Source organism: Microtus oregoni, unplaced genomic scaffold, assembly GCF_018167655.1.
Source record: "Microtus oregoni isolate MIOR12 unplaced genomic scaffold, Mior012 000047F_ref0000412, whole genome shotgun sequence".
Taxonomy (NCBI): Eukaryota; Metazoa; Chordata; class Mammalia; order Rodentia; family Cricetidae; genus Microtus; species Microtus oregoni.
This window is the reverse complement of record NW_024543221.1, coordinates 14,072,260-14,093,837: the sequence shown is the minus strand read 5'-3', so window position 1 is coordinate 14,093,837 and position 21,578 is coordinate 14,072,260. Positions and strand designations below refer to the sequence as shown.

Genomic DNA, 21,578 nt, shown 5'->3' with positions numbered 1-21,578 from the left:
CTAATAAAGGCACTGCCCTGGCCCATTTTATTGGTTAGAGGATAGGTGGGAGGAGAAAACAGGACAGAACACTGGGAGGAAGAGGAAGTGAGGTCAGAGTCTCGACAGCTTTCCTCTCAGGAGCAGACGCCTGAGAGAGACGCCATGCCCCGCTCCCGGCATGAAGCTCCGACCCAGGATGGACTAGGCTAGAATCTTCCCGATAAGACCGGTTCTCACAGATTATTAGAGATGGGTTGATTGGGATGTGAGAATTAGCCAGTAAGGGCTAGGGCTAAAGGGCCAAGCAGTGATTAAAAGAATACAGTTTGTGTGTTGTTATTTCGGAGCATAAGCTAGCCATGTGGGCGGCCGGGTGTGGGGGACGCAGCCCTGCCGCCCCATATTACTTCACTGTTTCTCACCTTCCACCTTGTCTGAGATGAGGTCTCTTGTTGATCCCACTGGGTGCCACAGGCAGTCTGGCCCAAGAGCTTCTGGGGATTTTACTGTCTCAGCCTCTCTCTGTGTAAGAGTATCGGGATTATAGAAGGCATTCTAGTTCATGGCTTTTCACGCACATTCTGGGGATCCAAAGGCAGGATCTCACACAAGCCTGGCAAGTCCTTTACCAAGTGGGCCTTCTCTTTATTAATTAATGTCTTCGTTCCTTCAACAAATATTCAGTACTGCCAAACATCACCCTCTGTGAATCAGGAAAGAGAAGAGACATACTGTGAGAGAAAGACACAGAGAGCTGACAAGACCTTCTGGAAACCTGCAGGAAGGTCAGCACCCCCAGGGGCTGGCACACACCAGGTGGGACACCCATGCAAGTCACACAGAACTGGACCCAAAAGAACTTCAGGTCTCTAATCTGACAAGGTGTCCACATGGCCATACACGCACAGCTCAGCCTGAGAGATGTGTGTCTCAATCAGCAAGCAAGCCATTAGACGCCCACATAAATGTGTCTACGCAAGGACGTTCTCATCAGACAGTCACCCCCTTCTCTTGTGGAGTATCACTCCCTGGTACAGGGAGGCAGGCACCTGCTTAGCCGTTCTCCTACCAGCAAAAACTAGGACTGTCTCCATTCTTTGACGATTATGACTGAGACACCTATAATCATCGTCATCGAAGTCATTTTGTAAACATATGTTTTCACTTCCTTGAGTAATTACTTAGTAATTTCGTATTGCCAAGCCATGGAGTAGACACAGCTCAGCGCTTTAGGAATTTGCTAGCTAGTTCTTGAAAGGGAGTGTGTAGCTGTACAATCTATTCAGACACATCACAGTTCTGGTTGCCCCACACGCTCAAATTTGGTCCTTTTCTTGTAGAACATTATTAGGATCGATTCAGAGCAATGGTTCCATTTTCTCCATTGCTCTCTGCCAGGATTATGCAAGTCTCATGAGTTGGGCTTCTCGTTTATCCTGGTCTCCCCAAGGTCCCCAAGGTGCAGCACATTGCATGTCATGTCTCTAAAAAGGAAGAGATGTCCCCTCTCCAATGTGGCTCTGAAGCTACCTCTCTTCGGTGTTGTGTTCAGCCCAATCCCTCCATAACAGCAACACCTCCCTAACTGAATGCACGGATTTCTGGCAATGCCTGTGCAGGGCCTTCTTCTCCCAAGCTGATCTGACTTCATAGCGACTCCAACCATGATTTCTTTCCATCATTTATCCACGCCCCAGATCAAGCCCTGAGTTGTTATTGTTTCTCTTACAAATGTATTTATTTACTTATTTTCTTATTTATTTCTTGAGATGGAGGCTTATATGGTCCAGTTTGCCCTTGAGCTCACTGTACAGTCTCGTGTGACCTTGAACCTCTGATCTTTCTGCTCCCCGTTCCCCGGGTCCTGAGATCATAGGCAGAACCTACCACACCTGGTTTATGCAGTGCTAAGGACCACACCCAAAACTTCTAGTGTTCCACTCACTGAGCCAGGCCCTCCTTGTACAAATTTCCACACTCTATTTATAAAGCTGCAGCTTTATCAAATAACAGAGTCGTTATCAATACATACTGCTCTTTAGGTGATTCTTTTAAAGCCCAGCAGCTTACCAAAGCCAACTAATCATCAAACAGAGGCTCAGGTAGACAGCGCCGGACACAAACGCTCCCACTTCCTGTGCCTTGCTCTGCCGAGTGTCATTCTCTCTCTCCTGAGAGTGTTTGAGTCTGATCCTCTTGGCCAAGTGGCAGATGGAGAAATTGTTTGCAATAGAGATGAGAATATTTTATCAGACTTCCTACAAATGGGGCCCACTGAATTTTCATCTGCCAGCTAAGCACTGATCAAAAAAAAGGGGGGGGGGGTCTCAACAGGATATCCTGTAAGGGATCCTCAGGAACGTGTGTGTTTTCGGTCAGCAGTCAGGGGAGAGATGATAAATCTCTGAGGGCAAAGAAGCGCACCCTGGAGCAAATACTTTCCTGGTCCTTCCAGCCTTCCGAAGGCCGTGCAGCAGAAGGGAACCTGGGTCAGGATCCAGGAAGTCTGTGTTCCAGACCTGGTTCTGGCCCTGACTCCTTAGGTCACTGTCTGTTGATGATGTCACTTTTCAGTACCTCAATCTCCCATCTGTACAACAGAAAGAATGAATCCTCTTCCCACCAGCTGGCTTGTGAGTCCACATGGGGAAGTGAGACCATGAGTTGTTTACCGGATCTTTTGTTCTTGTCCCTCAATCACAGCTTCAGAGAAAAATTGCTACCGATGTTTATTAGACAGCTACTGTATGCCGTCTATGGGTCAGGTAGATCCATGTGCATAAGGCATGAATTATCTCTGTCAACACTAACCAACCCCTGGAAGGGGATGCAGGGAAGGTCACCAAGAATACATGGAAAAAGTAGCTCATAGTCATGGACAGGCCAAACACTCCCATTTCAGAAGTGCCTGGCATCTGACCAGCAGATGCTTCCAGAAACCAAGGCTTAGGACAGCCTGAAAGAGCAGGAAATGTCCTCCCTCACAGGCAAATTAAAACAGAAAACCAGGAAGATTTCCCAAGCATGGTGCTGCCTCTCTCTTGCAAACACACACAAATGAGGCGTCAAACACAGGGCTGCTGGCCCCACATCACGGTGAGAGTCTTGACTATGTGTAGTCTCGCCCCCCCCACCCTTGGAGCAGGTAACGCTTTAGGCTCCAAGATGGCTCAGTTGACATACAGAGAGGAATGTGTCCCAGAGGCAAAGGAGGAGACAGAGGTGCTTTTTCAAAATCTTGAGCTGTTTCTTAGTTTCTCATTTTGAAATGTCTTTCAGTTGAGGGAAAACTAGTCTTCCCTGCTCCTTCATAAGATACACACACACACACACACACACACACACACACACACACACACATATATATATATATAGAGAGAGAGAGAGAGAAAGAGAGAGAGAGAGAGAGAGAGAGAGAAAGTAGTTAGTCCTGAAATCATGTACACACAGCAGGTTGTATTTATAGAGCGCTCTCTCTCTCTCTCTCTCTCTCTCTCTCTCTCTGTGTGTGTGTGTGTGTGTGTGTGAGAGAGAGAGAGAGAGAGAGAGAGAGAGAGACAGAGACAGAGACAGAGAGAGATAGTTTGGTGGATAGAAGCAGGGAGACTTGATTCCCATCTCTGCTCAGTCGCTTCAAGCCATATGACCTGCATAAACCACACGGCTTCTCTGAGCCTCCATCGTCTGAGTTAGAAACAGAGTAAGGACTGGGGCCAAGCCATTGGGCATCTCAGGGGCACCCTGGGCTTCTGTCTGGATGCTGGGAGGGTGAGCTTCTCAGATTCCATTCTCAGATGCCTACATGGCATGTGTGCTCTGTCATTCTGGGATCCAGGACCGGCACAGGAGGGACTGCAGGTGGCACTGAGCAGGGGTGTCTGTGTCCCCTTTGTGCTGCAAAGCTCCAGCCCCAGGCCCTTTTTGAGGCTCTCAGAAAACACAAATTGGATCCAAGGCGCCTGTTCCAGGCTCACTTGTGTTTACCCCACCATCAGGAGGGTGCCATTTAGCCAGAACCATCATTCGCAGTCACACCAAATGGCCCATGGAAGAAAAGTTGGTTATGTTCAAAGAACAGATGACAAGTGACAGGCCCTGCTCCCGATTCCCTACAATAACAGAAGACACCAGCAACTGCTGTGTGGTCCAAACACCAGAACACACTTCTGCTTTCAAGCCCTTGCGATCTGCTGCATTCGCCCCTTCCCAGGGATGGAAGAACAGCCCCTCGTCCCCAATGCAGTCAGGCACCCCTTGCCTCCAAAGCCACCCACTCCAGGTCTGAGTCCTGATTGATGCTCAGTTTCTTTCTTTCCCTTCTTTCTCCCCCCTCCTCCTCTTCCTCCTCCTCCTCCTCTTTTTCTTTCTCCTCTTTCTTCCTCCTCCTCCTTCTTCTCCTCCTCCTCCTCCTCCTTCTCCTCCTTCTCCTCCTTCTACTTCTTCTTCTTTGCAGGTAAAATAACTCACTTGAGCCCTCAAGAGTATGTTTTTACCTGTTGGCAGTACCTGACACAGGAATGGATGCATTATATTAACAGGACTGATTTGGCCATTTCCCAACGTGCACAGATATCAAAACATTACATTGCACATCATCAATACATTCAGGTTTTTTCTTTTGTTACTTTTAAATAAAAATATTTTGTAAAAAAAAATCACTTCATCTTTCTGCATCTGGTGTTCACATAGTGAGCAGGACAAACAGGGAAAGAATTAGTTCAAGACCAAGAAAGAAGGGAGGCAAAAAGATGGCAGGTGCCCACATGCCTGGCCCCACGCCATCACTGGGCGTTGAATTCACCTTGCCAGGCAGGCCATGTCTCTAACCCTTTATTTTGGCTAAGGAAGGGAACCCTAAGCCTTCTGCGATAAACAACTGACTACAGACCAGAGGCCTAGGGATCTGCTCAAGTTCCAATCAGACCGATGGGGACTGTGGGACTTCCCCAAGCCTGCTCTGGGGTAATCATTTAGCTCTAGCTCTAGTAGCGGAGAACCAGTGCGAGCTCCTATCATTGCTGATGTTTCATGTTTACAGAATGGACCACTGAGAAACAGCTGGGAGTCATCCGTGTCTGAAAACCACTGTCCCCGGATGGAAGTGATAAAGGTGGCCCAGAGGATCTTCCAGGAGAGAAAATTAGTTGCAAATTGGTTGCGCCATCCAAAAGAGAGAGGGCACAGTGAAGGCAGTAATGTCGTGTCCCCAGAAAGAGCCTGCTTCCTTTTCCGGGAGTTCTGATCCTGTGGGAAGCACAAATCCCTCTTCCTGGCCCTCGTCCTCCGTGCAGCACACCGCCCAGCAAGCCTACCATTTCAAAGCTGGGGAACAGGACCTGCCAACCTCAGCTGAGTCTCTGAAGCATTTGTTATTTTTATGGGTCCCTGAGTGCTTCTCTTGAATATTAATTTTCTTCAATTCTTTAAGTATATATTAGTTATTACATATTTTTGATTAATATTTGATGGCCGCTTAGGCTGCCAAGAGCGCCCATAAATTTTCCCAATGGAATCTGATGCTAGGTGAGTGTGGGAGACCCCTTATGCGGAGCGAAGACATTAATCATTTTAAGTCTCTGACTCCACACCTTAATACCCAAAGATATATTGCTATGAAGCCCATAACACGTCATTAAAAATGAATGTCTCGTGGCAGTTTTCATGCCTGCAGAATTCAGGGCAGGGGGTGGGGTGGGAAACCTGAAACCACAGAACCCAGGGAGTTCACAAATCCCACTTTGCACACCTTTTTTCTATGGATTCCCTGTTCTTCTAGAATCAGTTACATGATGTTAGGGCCTTGAGCAAAAGAATAAAGAGTCTTCAAAAATCATGACATAATTTGACATAGAAACAACAAAGTTTCAGCCAAGCCTTCTAAAGCATGGGGCCCTGTGTGACAGCACAAAGTCCATCTTTCCCTGCCCTCTTCAGCACCTCACCTCCTTCTATTTTAACCTTGGCTTCTATCCATGTTTAAAAAAATATTTACTATGTTGCTATGAAGGGTCCTCTAAGTTTAATAACTGGGTCCTGTTTGTCAACCACTATTCTGCAAATATATACATATATATATATGAGAAATATACTTAGAAAATAGATATAGATTAGAAGATATATGGATGATAAAGTAGTTACGCTATAAATGGTAGGCCATAGACAAATAATAACGATAGAGAGATGATTGGTAAAAAAATGGATGATAGATTATAGATACAAAGTTAGAGGATAGATCATAGACAGAAAGACAGAGAAATAGAAATAGAAATGATAGGTAGAATGGAAGATGATAAACACATAGATGCATATTATAAATTAAAACTATACAGCAGAGAGAAGATAGGTAGATAGATAGACAGACAGATAGATAGATGATAGACAGATAAACAGACAGATGGATAGGTAGATAGACAGACAGATGGATAGATAGATATATAGGCAGATGATAGGCAGATAGATAGTAGATAGATAGACAGACAGATGATAGATAGATAGATAGATAGATAGATAGATAGATAGACAGACAGACAGACAGGTGACTGACAGATAGACAGACAGATGATAGATGGATAGACAGAGAGACAGACAGATGGATAGATAGATAGATAGATAGATAGACAGATGGATAGATATATAGACAGATGTTAGGCAGATAGACAGTAGATAGACAGACAGATGATAGACAGATGATAGATAGATAGATAGATAGATAGATAGATAGATAGATAGATAGATAGATGAGCAGGCAGGCAGGCAGACAGATAGATGCAGGTGTGGATATGAAGTCCATGGTGTTTCACTTCCATGCAGAACATCAATGAATGTAGAGCTCACATGGATGACAGTTGGTGCATGCAGGAGACCACCGCAGTCATGCTGGATAAATAATTTAACTTAGCCTGGTTTGGAAGAAAGTCTAAAACCATAATGCAGAGTATGAGTCCATGAACAACCTTCGTCTAGTCAAGGCAGACAAGCACTGAGCAGCTATACATAAGGAAGACAGGATCCTCTGATCTCCAGGTGCCCATTGAGCAACAATAAAAGACAGAAGAGACTGTCTTCCAGCCTCAAGGTTTCTCCAAACCAGATATCTGACCTAGTCTGGAGGGGACTCGCTCCCAATCCTGGAGAGAGACTCTTCAGTGATGGCATTTCCTGTGGACATATGGAGCCTTTCACCGTTCAGTCCTGCCAGCTCCTGAGAAGGCACTGCCCCAGGTCACAAGCGTCTCTTCAGGGTCTGGGAGATGACAGTATCTCTGCTCGCTGCAGTGCTTTGCTCTGCGTGAGGAATGGGTTGCAGAGAGGCAGGGGCAGCGGTGGCAGAATAAGGCCAGGAGGACCTTGGCCTTAAGATATTTGCCCCGACTGAATAGTTCACTTGCTCTTACTATGTTCAGTAGAAGGTAGACAAAGTCAGCCTAACTTAAAAACCAGACTTCTCTTCGTAGGGAGATGGATCGATGGGTAAAGTACTGGCCTTGTGAGGACCCGAATTTGATTCCTGTTGTGGGATAATCTTTTTGTATACTGTAAAGATGTGTCTCTGCCTAAGGCACCTTCTGATTGGTTTAATAAAGATCTGAATGGCCAATAGCTAGGCAGGAGAGAATAGGTGGGATTTCTGGGGGAGAAAGAGGAACTCTGGGAAAAAAAGACATGTAGAGAGATGCCAGGAAGACACAATTCAAGTCAGACATACAGAATGGAAGAGAGGTGAATAGCCATGTGGTAGAATGTAGGTTAATAGAAACAGGGTCATTTAAGTTATAAGAGCCAGTTAGGAACAAGCCTAAGCCAAAGGCCAATCTTTGATAATTAATAATAAATATCTGTGTCATTTTGTTGTGAGTTTGGGGAAAGTCCAACTACAGATCCTAGACCCATTGTTTGGGTAGTGCAGGCTTGCTATCCTAGGGCTGGGGCAAAAGAGACAGGGAAAGGGGACCTCTAGAGTTCACCCAGCTAGCACAGCAAACTTGGCAAGTTCCAAGCCAATACAAAGCCTGCTTAGAAAGAAAGGAAGAAGGAAGGAAGGAAGGAAGGAAGGGATGGAGGGAGGTAGAGATGGAGGGAGAGAGGGAGGGGAGGGAGGGAAGGGACAGGGACAGAGGGGACAGTTATTGTGGTACATTGAGTTTCATAAAGACAATGCTGGGCAAGAAGAGCCAGACAGGCACAGGTGACTCAGTGCCTCACAGAGGAAAATCAAATAAAGACGGGCAAAGGAGAGCTAAGAAGCTGAGAGGCAGAATGTCAGTACAAGCTTGCCAGGAGGGGTTCAAAAGGAAGCCTAGATGCCTCTGTCAACTTCTTGGGGTTCTCTAAGAAGTCTCAGAGAGGTGGGGACTGTGTCTGCGGGGGGAAACAAAGGGAGGTGTGCAGACATGACAGAGGCTGACAGGCTCTCCATGAGAGAGGAATGAAAATCTGCACCTCCCCCCCAAGGGAAGACCTAAGAAAAGTTCAAGGGCCAAGTGCCCTCAGAAGGCCTCCTTCGGCCTTCTTCTTGTTCTGTGCTGAACACCGTCCCCAAATCAAAGAAGGCCATCCTGGCTTATCCATTGGTGATGCTGCCAAGAAACTGGGAGCCATGTGGACCAACGCTGCTGCAGATGACAGGCAGCCCTGTGAAAATATGGCTGCCAAGCTGAAGGAAAAATACAAAAAGCATACTGCTGCCTACCAGGCTAAAGGAGAGCCAGGTGCAGCACAAATGGGGTGGTCAAGGCTGGAAGAACAAGAAAAAGAAGAGGAAGAAGATGATGAACGAGTTGCAGTTATTTTTTCTTGTCTGTAAAGCATTTAACTCCTGGATACATGGTGTAAGATTTTTCTTTTTTGTATAGTTAACACACTCCTGAATGTGTCTTTAGCTGGCCCTGTCTCTGTGGAGTTTTCAGTAACCACTAACCTTGCCTGGTGTAGTCTGGGGATGGAAACTGACATGGAAATTTAAAGCAGGCTCTTGCTGGTGCACTGTACAAATTAGTTATATATGGGGAGCATAGTGTTGTGGTTTTGCTTTTTATTTTCAATTGTCTCTGATGAAGCTTATACAAAGATAATTGTTCTGTTAATTGAATACCACTCTGTAATTGCAGGTAATAATAATAATAATAATAATAATAATAATAATTGCAGCTACTTATTAACATTCTGAATGCTTCTAAGCAAATAAAATTTTTTATAAAAAGAAAAGTGAACCGCACCCAAAGAATAATACTCAAGGTGGACCTCTGACCTTCTCATGCACATTCACACACACACACACACACACACACACACGTATGCACAGGCACATACATACACACATAAGTACATGCACACACACTGGAAAATTATAAACATGCACATAAAAAGGTTTTGAAAGAAACCAGGAGGCTCTCTCTATTCCTACTTCCTATATGACTGGGGGGAGAGGATGATGGCAGGATTCAGGACAAGAGCTCGGGGGAAGAAGATGACACCGCTGAAGGCCCTGACTGGTTCGATCAGTTTTCCCAACCCTCATTTCGACACAGGACGCTGCCCTCCCTGCACACTTGCCCATATTTCAGATATTTCGGAGGTATGCTTGGACGTGTTCATTGTCTCTCAGTCTCTGAACTAGAAGCAGCGTTCAGACTAAAGCAGACTGTATCACTGTCCCCTCGAATGACCTGTGCTACAAGGTCAGTGCCCATGTCTGGAACCAGGGCCTGGGATTGATTGGCACACTCTGAATGTGTCCTGGAGCCACCGGTTCATCCCATCAAATAGGCTAGCAGCTACTCTCTGAGGATTAACTTCTGGCCGGGTCAAATAAAGAATGTCTGCATTACAGCCACCCCTTCCCGAGAGTCTATGGTGGGTACCACGTATCATCTCCTAGAATCCCAGGATCTAGGAAGTGTCTCACCATAAAAGACTAAAAGGTGTCTCCGTGGATAAAATGCTTGCCATGTGAGCCTGGGGGCCAGAGTTTGCAGCCCCGAAGCCCACCAAAAAGTCAGGAAGATGTAGTGACCACCTGCAATCCAAGCACTTGGAAGGCACAGACAAGTGACCCCCAAGGCAAGTTAGCTGGCTAGACCAGGGGAATCGGTGAGCTCTGGCTTCCACAAGAGATCCTCTCTAGTGCATGAAGTGGAAAGTGGCTGAGGAATACCCAGCATTGCCTCTGGCCCTCCATGGTCATGTATGACATCACACATGTGTACACACACACACACACACACACACGGAGGAGCATGTATGCATATGTGCATTCACATGCAACACACACACAGGCACACACACAGAATTTCAAGGGAGCTTTGTCCTGCCTCCCATGTCTGGGCTCCTCCGCCCGCTCCACTCCTGAGCTGCCTTAAGTAGCATCCTTCCATGTGTGTTGCCATCTTCTGCACACTGATGATGGTGCCCAGAACTCCACCCACCTTACAGTTAAAGCTCTCCAGTGTTGCTTTAGTCCCTCTGACTGTGGTCTAGGGCTCCATTCCCCCAAGAGCCTCATCTTTTCACAAATGTGAGAGTAGGGGCATTGGCACATGGTCTGGTGGGCCACAGTGATGACACATTGGCACATGGTCTGGTGGGCCACAGCGATGCCACAGCAGACACTCCTCACACAGCTCCCCATCCACAATGCCCCTTGTCCTTACACCCTTTGTCCTGCTCATTTACTGTCCAATATTGATTTAGTTCTGTGGGAATTACTTAAAACACTGGTTTTAGAGCATGGACTATTTCCTCACCAGAGGACAGTTGGTAATATAGAAGCAGTTTTGGCTGTCAGCAATGCAGGGGTGCTGCTGGTATATGCTGGGTAGAGGTCGGGCATCTGGCTGCATGTCTGCTGCACAAACCCCACAGCAAAGACTCAGGCAACTGCAATGTCAATTGGGCCACAGAGAAGAAGCCCCAGTATAGACCAGGATGGACTAATTTCTGCCACTCTCCCTGTGTCCTCTGCTGTCACATCCAGTTGATCAGGACATTTGTCCCCTCAAAGCTCTGTTCTGAACCCAGAGCCCCTCTCCACACAGGGCTGCAGGCAGCCTCTTCTGAATGGCAGATGCCAAACTGCGAAATGAGCTGGACTGGCTGTCCTCACCCTAGATGCTTTGGGTGCTGCCTGTGTTTGCCTATAATAACACTGCAAACATTCAGAAGAGGAGATCAAGGCGTCTGTACGCAACATGACCCCCAGTCGCTCTGAGATGAAGAAGGGAAATGAGAGAGAGAAAAAAGTAGGGGGGGGAGTAAAAGAATGAAATAAAGGAGGAAGGCTTGACCGAGTATCTGTAGAGGGAAAAGAGGAATAGCACTGGAAAAATGAAGTTCCAAATAAGTTATCACAGGTTGGGGAGATGGCTCAGTCAATAAAGTGGATATAGTCATGCAAACAGCATGGATATCCATCTCCAATACACAAGTTTTTAAACACTCAGGCACCACAGCGCACTGCTTCTAATCCCAGTCCCGAAGAAAGAGAGAGAGGCATCTCCCTCAAGATCACTGACCCATTAGTCTAGGTGATTCGCGCCAGCTGCGGGCTCAGTGAGAGACCTTGTCTCAAAAACCAAAATAGTAAAGAAGACATTCTGTATTGACTTATGACCTCACGTGCACACACAAACAGCCCTGCCCCCAGATCATAAATGCACCATTAAAATCGACACCCATGAAGTAAGCAGAGCTGCCTCTCCCAAGCTGTCTTGTGTGTTCTGAAGGAGCTCTTCAAAGTCGAAGGAGCCACCCTCAGTTTCCCTGCAGTCAGAAGTGAACTCTTTGTCATAGTTCCTAATCATTTTGTCTGTAGACACTGCACTTGACCCAGCCTTGCTATGGGAATTGCCCAGTCTCTCCCAGTTGCTACCCAATCTAAACACAGACCTTTAGATTTAGAAGATCTACTCTTTGGTTGTCAATTTCTCAAAGACTACACAGAGCACCTTAGGAAGTTCCTTCTCTATAGTTTGCTGGCCTCATCTTGGTGGGGACCGCAGGCTCAGACAAGCATTTACCCTAATTAACACTGCAACAAATGGCCAACAATAGGAGCAATTAGCTAAAACAAAATCCCAAATAATGTCTCTCATTGATGGAGTCTTGATGGGTAAATTCTGAGTGTTTTTATAGCTGAGATCTTAGAAGAGATTTTGGCAGACCCTTAGTATTTCAGGGTCTGTGTCATTGGAATGACACAACCACATGTCTGTTTTTAGTTTTTCCCTAAGAAATGTAAAAAGTGTTAGCAAAAATTCTCGCCTATGCAAAAGACATGCCTTGGAAAACAACAAGCCTTCCTATTGAGCTATCAAAATGATCAATTTGCTGGAGAGAACCCCTCTTTGAAGGAGGCACATACTATTCTGGCACTGTGCAACTTGGGAGGTTTTATTTTTTCCTCCTACAGCCCTGCCAACCACAAGCCCAAGTACAGCCTGTGTCTCAGATATGAGCATGCGTCTCTCTCTACCAGCTGAACGCGCACTAAGGGACAGAGTGTTTGCTTAGTGTGGCTTCCTGTGCTCAGCTTCCACCAAGGCCAGGCTTGCCACTCTGTTCCACTGAAATTAATTTTTTTCCTTTAACACATTCCTATTCTCAGAGTCCATCTGTTAAGGCTTTTCATCGGCGGCATATTTGTGACCCCATGCAAATTTCCACAAAAGAGCCTTCTTTGTCCATAATAGAATGCAATGGTGTCTACCTCTTCCAAGCAAGAGAGCTGTCTGGATATGGTCCCAGGTCCAGGAGAGAGAAGATGGAGGAGAGAAAGGAAGAAACTGTTCTTCTATGTAGCTTCCTTCTTGGTTTCTACTGCTTCTCTATAGGGCAGACATAAAGGAGCCACTGAGTGGCATTGCATGGTCACTCTCCGCACATTCAAATGGGTTTAGCAAAAACTGGGGCAGGCGAACATATGAATCAGGGTTTGCATAACCACAACACAGTCTGAGAAAATTGCCGCAAAGGCGTCATAAAGCCATTACACCCTTCACCCTGACCAGGTGAGCTCAACGCAGCTTGTCTTAGTCCCCTCTAAGTTCCGGGCGCCCCCGTCTGTTAGGGCTATGAAGGCCACAAAGCCAGGGCCCCTTCCGTCACCTTTGCCCCTGCACGGAGAGAGCAGTTCTCATGTTTTCAGTCGGCTCAACAGCTCAGGGCTTGCTGACTACCGGAGTTTTCAGATGCTATATCAATGAGGCATTTAAACAGAGCCGTTCATACACAAAAATTCTGTCTGCTTTGTAAAAGATTATCCTTTTATAAACATTCTGCAGAAAACATAAAAGCAAACAAGGAACAGCACGTAGGACAGGAAAGATGTGAGCAGGGAGATTAATACTGAATGGGCTGAAATGAATGGCCCCACTAAAACCAGGTCCAGATACTTTGGCAGCAGTGAAACATGAATAATGGGAAGGACACATCGTTTATTCGGGATAATGAGTTGATCCAAAGTGAAGGCCTCGGATGAGAGATTAAAGATTAAATATCCATCTCCTGATGAATATCAGTAGCCAACTTTAACCTTTTCCTTCCAAAAGTACAGTTTTACTTGAATAATATTATGTCCTGCATTGAAGTACAATCCCTAAGATCAACAGCGAACTCCACTTTGAAGCATTCTCCTAGGTGGCAGAAAATACTGCTTCCCCTTCAAGGCAGGAGGTCGGATCTTATTTGTAGGCTAAAGCCACAGCTTAATAAAATAGATTTTGCCCTCGTTATACTACTGCATTTGAAAAATAAAGTGTTGCAATTCCTTCAGAATTGTAACAGTCCCTACTAGAAGAAGGCTTGTTAAGACTCAGGAAGTAAACAGAAATAAGGTTTAGGAAGGAAATGATCCACAAGTCTCAGGAAGCTCCTAAAACTTGCACAGCTCACAAACTCTATTGCCCTCCTCCCCCACCACCAAAAGTTATAGCAACAGTAGCAACTGGTGGGCTGGGGCTCTTCTGCTGAGCTGCCTGTGAGTTGGGCAGGGAGCTCCGAGGACTCAGCTTTTGTGGGTCATCTCCCATGCCGGAGCAGGACTTCAGCAATGTCACTGCATTTGTGTCTCCCATGATCCTGTAAGTTACTGCAATGATCTCACTGTTTCACTAAGCTAGATTTGGGAAGACTTGTTTCTTTGATTTCTCCTTGATTCCCTATCTGGGGTGAATGGATATTTGTGCATGTCTCCCCAAGAAAAGTTACATGACATCTACCTCGGGGCTTTTCCCTCACACTCCCTTGTTGAATGAACCGCAGGCCTGCTTTTTGTCCCGCCTGGCTCCTGCGCGGCTAGCTTTGTGACTTACGCCTTCACCTCCTCCTTATTTGTTAAAGAATAAAAGTTTCTCAGAAGAAAAAGAGACGCAAGGCTGGTGCTTCCTAATGTGGCAAACCCACAGAGAACCAGCAAATTCCACAGAGGGGAAGTGAGATGAGCTATGGGGACCCTGTGCTATCTTTACCCCATTGATGAGGACCCTGAAGGCCCAGGCAAGAGCATGTCCAAGGCCAAGAGACATCAGTAGCTGGTGCAGAGCTAGGAAGGACCCCTGCAGCCTTTTGCTATAACCCCGACTATTTCCATTGTACCTGCTGCCTCTTTACCCATCAAACTATAAACGATGACCAAGCAGGTCCCTAGAAGGGCCAGCACCCACATCTAAAACTAAAAGCCTGGTTTCATGGAAACACTGAAACAACTAACTGAAAGCTTTGAGTAAAGGTTGGACACAGAAGGGAGTGAGACGAGCTTGAGCAACAGGAAGAATGCAGAAGAAGATGTCAAAGGAGACACGCCTTCCAGATGCACACAGGGCCAGGCGCTGCCCTCCACGACCTGAGCATCACTCCAGCTTTCCTTATGCCTTCAGTGGGCAGGAGAATTCAGGGAAGAAGGAATCCTATGGGCTGCTCATCTCTTGGAATCAAGTGGCTGGTCACTGCTCATAACCCCAAACCAGGACAGTGTCTTGATGTCTGCAGATACCAATGGAGTAGGAGCGCAACACGGTCCAAATGAGGCATTACAAACATACAATACAACAAACACTGAAAGCCAGACCACCAACCCAGCCTGACATTACTGCAGGTGTTTCACAGTTACTCACTTACAGAGAGCAAGGTCGGGATTTGGCTGACACCCCACATGATACTGCTCCAGAGGACATGTAGCTCCGTGTCAAGCTCATGTGATTGCACCATGGACAGACCCTGTCTTCCTGTCTCCTGGCCTGATTCCCCTCCCACCCTGCCCCCCACCCAGGGATGAGGAACTGGGGAAGTGTATTATTTTTCACTTTGCAAGTATTTGCATGCTAATGTTGGCCAATGCTATTCGGAGAGAGAGAAGAATTTGTGCTTGAGTGCGAGCTGCTCCAGACTTCTCAGTGGTAGAAAGAGGATGCCCATCCTCTCTGTCCTCTCCTCTTAGTAAGTCAACTAAAGTTGATCATCTCAGAGGCAAAAATAATTGAGTCCCTTCCTGGATAAGAAAGGTGTTACTGGAAATAGCCACCTTCTTGGCAGATCAAAATAACCATGATTAGTGTGTAAGTCAAGTTCACACTCAGATGGAAGAGGAGAGCCAAGATGACTGCAAGACGTGCAACTGCCATTTGGGAAAGGAAGAGGCCGCTCAACAGAGGGCTTCACCGGGAGCCAAGGGAAAGAACAGAACCATTCAACTCCTTAATTATATAAGCACACCCTGAAAGCATCATAAATGTGTTTCTATATTTATTTTTGTCAAGAGATATCAAGTGACCAGGTGTAAGTCATTCTGAAAACAAAACCTGGAACCTTTGGAGGTAGGAGGAGATAGTGGGAGATCTCTACAGAAACACATCCTATTTCAGCACACCAGTCCTGACATCAGCGGTCATCAAAGGGTGTGGCAGGCTACGCAGTGCTGAGATTCCTCCACCTTGCACTCTTGCAGAGGTCACTTCACATTTCACCAGATGGCCAGCGTGTGGAAGGGCCACAGCTGCCGCAGCTGTGCTGGTTAAAGAGGATGACAAATGAACTTTAGAGCACTAATGGTTTCTGGAGTCCCACACTCTGTGGAGGCCCTCTTGAGGGGCCCCCCAGAGATGGATGTGACACCCGGGTGACCCAATATCAAGTCTTCCTTCTGGATCAACCTTGCATTTGGTTCCACAAGACGTCAGCCCTCAACCCTGCCAGTTGACTGACCTGATCTCTCCGGCCTTATCTGACTGACCTTCCATTGGTGAAGAAGACAAGGTCTTGTTCACAGATGGGAGCAGTTTTGTCCAAGATAGGATCAGGTGAGCAAGGGCAGCAGATAAGACTTAGGACTATTATAAAATTACACCCCAAAAGGGCTCATAAATGTATTTTCATATATTTTTATCAAAAGATATCAAATGACTTGGTGTAAGTCATTCTGAAAACCAAAACAGAACCTACAGGGTCAGAGGAGACAATGGTGGATGTCTACAGAAAACGTGTCCTACTTCACGACACCTTTCCTGATGCCAGCAATAAGGAGTCACAGGGTAGCCCCAGTTTAACCAGCTGAGCTTTCAGCTTTGAGCCAAGCCTTTCACTTTGGAGAAGACAAGACTCCCACCATACACACTGACAGCCCCTATGCTTTGGAAACATTCCCTCTCTATGGGGCTCTATACAGGGAAAGAGGATTGCTGACTGCAGCAGGAAAAGAAACCACGAGGAAAGAAGAAGTCTTAGCCCATTAAAAGCTATCTGGTTACCCAAGAGGGTGGCCATGGGCCATTGCAAAGGATACCAAAAAGGGGACCCCCAGAAGTCAGAGGTGACAGAGTGGCTGACTTGGCCAGCAGGAAAGTGGTCCTCAAACCAGTGGAGCTTCCTCAAGTCTTGATGTCCCTACTAGATCCCAGCGTACCAGGTCACCCACAATATACCCTGGGGTAAAACTGGGTGAGACAAGATCTAGCCCCACAGGATAGGCAAGGATGGCAAAGGCGGCCAGTGGTAGACCCTTCCTTCCCACAAGTCTGGGAAGGCAGCTGATCACTAAGATCTACCAAGTCATGCACTTAGGGACCACAAAACGGCTGAACCCCTCAGATACAGGTATTATGTTAGAAATTCAGAGATTCTCATTAAAGATACCACTTCTAAAGGTGCCACCTGTGTGCAGGTAAGCCCTAAAATGGGGAGAAAGATATCACAAGGGACCTGGGCTCAAGGAAATGGGCTGGAGGACATTGGGAGATGAACTCTATGAAAATAGACCCACTATTTTTTCCTGTAAACATTTCCTGGTATTTGAAGACACCTTCTCAGGCCGGCTACCCACCCCAAAAGAGACTGGTGCAGTATTTCGAAGAAACATTTTCACAAAGTAATTCCTCAGTTTGGATCGTCCCTAGTTTTGGAGTCAGACAATAGCCAGACCTTCACAGCCAAGGTGTCTCAAAATCTGGCAAAAGCATCAATATTAATTAGGAATTACATTGTTTCTATACTCACAGAGCTGAGGTCAGACAGAAAAAAATGACTGACCAAATTAGTCCTGGAAACTAGTGAAACCCTGGGCCAACCTCCTCCCCTTTGCCCGTTTCAGGGCCTGATATATTCCTTACTGGGAGGGTCTCGTTCCCTTTGATATCATGTTTAGGAGACCATCCCTGTGAGATCCCCCAGGGAGAAATGTCTAGTCACTCCCTTCTCAAGTCTTTACAGACTTTGTAGAAAGTTGGCCATGCCATTGACCAGACTGGGAAGGGAATCCTGTCATCTTCCACTTCTGAAATTACCCATGAGTTCCAACCAAGAGGCTTGATTTGGACAAAGAAGATCCTTGCCTTGGTCCTGGAAGTTACCTGGAAAGAACCCTACCCAGCGATCCTTACCACACCAACTGCTGTCAAAGTAGCTGGTGTCTTTTTTTTTTCTCTTGAGAATGACAGACCTTGGACCTCATAAAGGTAAAATTGACTAGAGTTTAGAGTTTACTGACCTGGGATATGCAGTCTCCATCAGCCACAAACATGGTCATGGGAACTCAGAAAAACTGGGGATGGGAAACTATCTTTCGGGTGGACCTCTGCTCCAGCCTTCCAAAGATGGAGCATTATGGGTCTAGGGGAGGGATGGGGGCCAGTAAATCAGGCTTTGGAGGAAAGTGGTCCAAAAAAGCCCTTCAAGGATTATAATTTTATGAAAGCTCTATCAGTCCTCAAATTACCTGGCTTGCTTGTACTAATGGTCCAACTAAATGCACCCCTTCGGGCTCACTGGAAAGCCACACCCCCAGTCTATGTACACTGGTCTCTGTTATCCTCCAGGAATATGCCTATAATAGAGAAGATGGGGGAGCTCATATTGACTTTGCTTCATTATTAACAAAGTCAAAGGGGCACCAAGTCTGGCCCCAATCCTAGTTTGGACGGGAACAGCCAGTGCAACTACCATAGGCACCTCAGCCTTGGTTTCTGGGAACCAAAATTTTAGAGAACTCTGTTCCCAGATAGACTTAGACTTGGCCATTTGGTGAATTCTCTTCCTGGGCTGGAGAGCCATGTTGACTCCTCCACAAAGAGAGTTGACTCCCACAAAACTGAAGGAGACCAGACCTCTGCTTTTTGAAACAGGGAGGACTTTGCATGGCCTTAGGGGAAACTTGCTTTTTCTATGCCAACCAATCAGGATACTTAGGGGAAATCTTGCCATGGTCAGAGAAAACCTCAAAGAAAGGGGAGAAAAGAGACCTAGATCAGATAATTGATATTGGTCTCTGCTAACCTGGTCCCCATGGCTGACCACCTTACTATCAGCATTAGCCTGGCCATTGATTATTATTATGATGAGGTTAAAGATGAAACCCTGCATCCTCAACTGTATGGGCAACTACATCAAACAGAATAAACTCAGTTAAGCTACTGGTCCTTAGGACCAACTATGCACTCCCTCAAAAACAAAAACAGGTGAATTAATGATTTGATTCATGCCCATAGAACCAAGGAGAAATGTGGCCGGGCAAGACAGTTCAGAGGTTCCTCCATTTTGTATTCTTGCTGAGGCCATTTCAGATTTAACTAAAATCTGATCTTGATGGAGAATCCCATGGAAAACTCTACCTAACTGCTTATCTTAGCTTCTGTTAAACGGCTTGCTTGCACAAAACTTCCCCCTGAAACTGCTGAGTGGGATACCAAGATGTGATTTTCACCTTAAAAAAAAAAAAACCCTTACCCTAATTACTTGGTGCTACACTTGGATCCCAAGTACCTGAGTATAGTTCCAGTCATCTGGAATAAAGACTTTCAGTTGCTGATAGACTGTGTCTGCATGGTCATCTCAGGTGGGATCCCCAAAACAATGTGACTTGGGCTGGGAATGACATCAGACTGAAAAAAAATGCTATGACACAGCCTTGGGGTCTGTCTACAGAGGATTTTCAGTTAAACTCCTCTACCCCATTCTTTCCAGATGCTTCCCTTTCCCCTTGTGACCAGAACCCATTACCAAGCCTGGTCATGAAGAATCTGCAGTCTACAAACTGAGATAACTGTGTCTGCCTTCATCTCCCCAGAGACTGGAATATTGAGCCTGAGTTATATAAAAAAAAAAAAGTAGTCATGATGAGCAAGCTAGCAAGCAACCTGTAGGTGGAGGCTGCTTGTTCATTTCCTAAACACCCAGACCAGAAATAATCACACAGAAACTATATTAATTACAACACTGCTTGGCCTAATAGCTCAGGCTTCCTATTAACTAACTCTTACATCTTAAATTAACACGTTCCTATTATTTTGTATTTTACCATGAAGCTCATGGTTTACTGGTAATGTTTTGGGGTGGGTGTCTTTCTTCTTCGGCAGCTACATGGCATCTCCCTGACTCTGCTTTCTTTTCTCCTCTATCTTGCTTGATGTTTCTGCCTTGCTCTATTCTGTGCTGCCGTAGACTCAAAGCATATTCTTTATTAACCAATGGTCATAGAACATATTCACAGCATATAGAGAGGAATCCCACATCAGCAACCCACCATGGTTTCTGCTTTAGTTCCCACCTTGAGTTCCTGCTCTGAGTTCTTTCAGTGATGGAGTATAACCTGCAAGTTAAAAGCTGAAATGAACCCTTTCCTCTCCAAGTTGCTTTTGGTCATAGTGTTCTATTGTAAGCAGAGACTGCTCATTGGTTTCCCAGCCACCCAGACCCAAATAATAACACAGAAACTATATTAATTACAGCACTGCTTGGCCAGGAGCTTAAGTGTATTCCTATCTAGCTCTTACATCTTAAATTAACCCATTTCTATTAATCTGTGTATCATCATGAGGCTGTGGCTTACCAGAAAGGTGCCAGTGGCATCTTTCTCCTTTGGCAGTTACATGGTATCTCCCTGATTCCACCTACTCTCTCTCTCTCTCTCTCTCTCTCTCTCTCTCTCTCTCTCTCTCTTTCTCTCTCTCTCCATATATATATGTTAAGATTTTCCACCTGGCTTTATTCTGCTCTGCCATTAGGCCAAAGAAGCTTCTTTATTAGCCAATGGTAGTAAAACATATTCACAGAATACAGAGGGGAACCCCTCATCATTCTATCACAGAAATAGAAACCCTAACTAAGACAGGAGATGCAAATCCTCAAAGCTACCACTTAGAATTTTCTTCTCATCTTTTGGAGTTATTGTCACAGTTTGTAATTGCCTGTGTATTTGTCTGATTGACACCTCCCTCCCCACAGGAGCACAAACTCTCTGAGGACAGGCTCTCACCATTTTGTTCACTACTCTGTTTTCAGCATTTAACATGGTGCCAGATACATAGCTAATGATTGTTAAAAATGCATTAAGGAGCCAAGGAGATGACTCAGTAAGTAAGGACACCTGCTGCCATGCGTGACTGGGACCCACATAGTGAAAGGAGAGAACTATAATGCCTGTGAATTGTCCTCAGAACTTTGCAAGCACACACAAATAAGTCCTAAATTAATAAATTAAAATGCTTTCAAGATTTTTTTTAAAATTAAGGAAGTCATGAATGAATGAATTTTAGTATACATATGCCAAATTCCAGATAATAGCCAGAGATGCCAGACTAAAATCTATCTCTAGCAGAGGAAATGACCAAGGCAAGCAAGGAACTTCAGAGCCTGAATGGAAAAGCCACAGTTCAGATATCTCCAGTCCCTGTGGAAGAACTGAACTAATAAAGACGGTCATGCCAAAGGAGTGTGTAGGTGATTCCAGGTTTCAGGAGCCAATCCCAGACCTAGACCATGTATTTGAGAGGCATGGAAATCCTGATACAGTACCAGGGTTCATTAGTACTGTCTGAGGACCTGGACAGAAAACAGAAGGAAGGCAAACAGCCTTAAGAGCCACAGCAGAGCACGGCATGGGTGCCGACAAATATCTGAACCAGAAAAATATAGCTATCTTCAAAAGAAGGAGAAGATGGCATTTGAAATCCATAGACACCCAGGTGTTCTAGCATGTTCTTACTGCCCACTTGTCTCTACACGGGATGGCTTCTTTTGCAATATTCATGTCTTCATTTATTTTTTATATCATTTGAGTAAATCTAGAAAAGCAAATATAGGAAGTGAAGAGATGGTTCAGTAGTTAAAAGTGCCTG

General features: G+C 45.7%; 1 long non-coding RNA gene across 1 annotated transcript in view; it reads right to left on the bottom strand.

Moving 5' to 3' along the window:
- Positions 1-21,578, bottom strand: part of LOC121435829 — a 76,582-nt gene that overhangs the window by 4,427 nt on the left and 50,577 nt on the right. Inside the window, exon 3 of the long non-coding RNA XR_005972621.1 lies at positions 405-685. This is a non-coding gene — a long non-coding RNA (uncharacterized LOC121435829). The remainder of the gene's footprint in view (positions 1-404; positions 686-21,578) is intronic.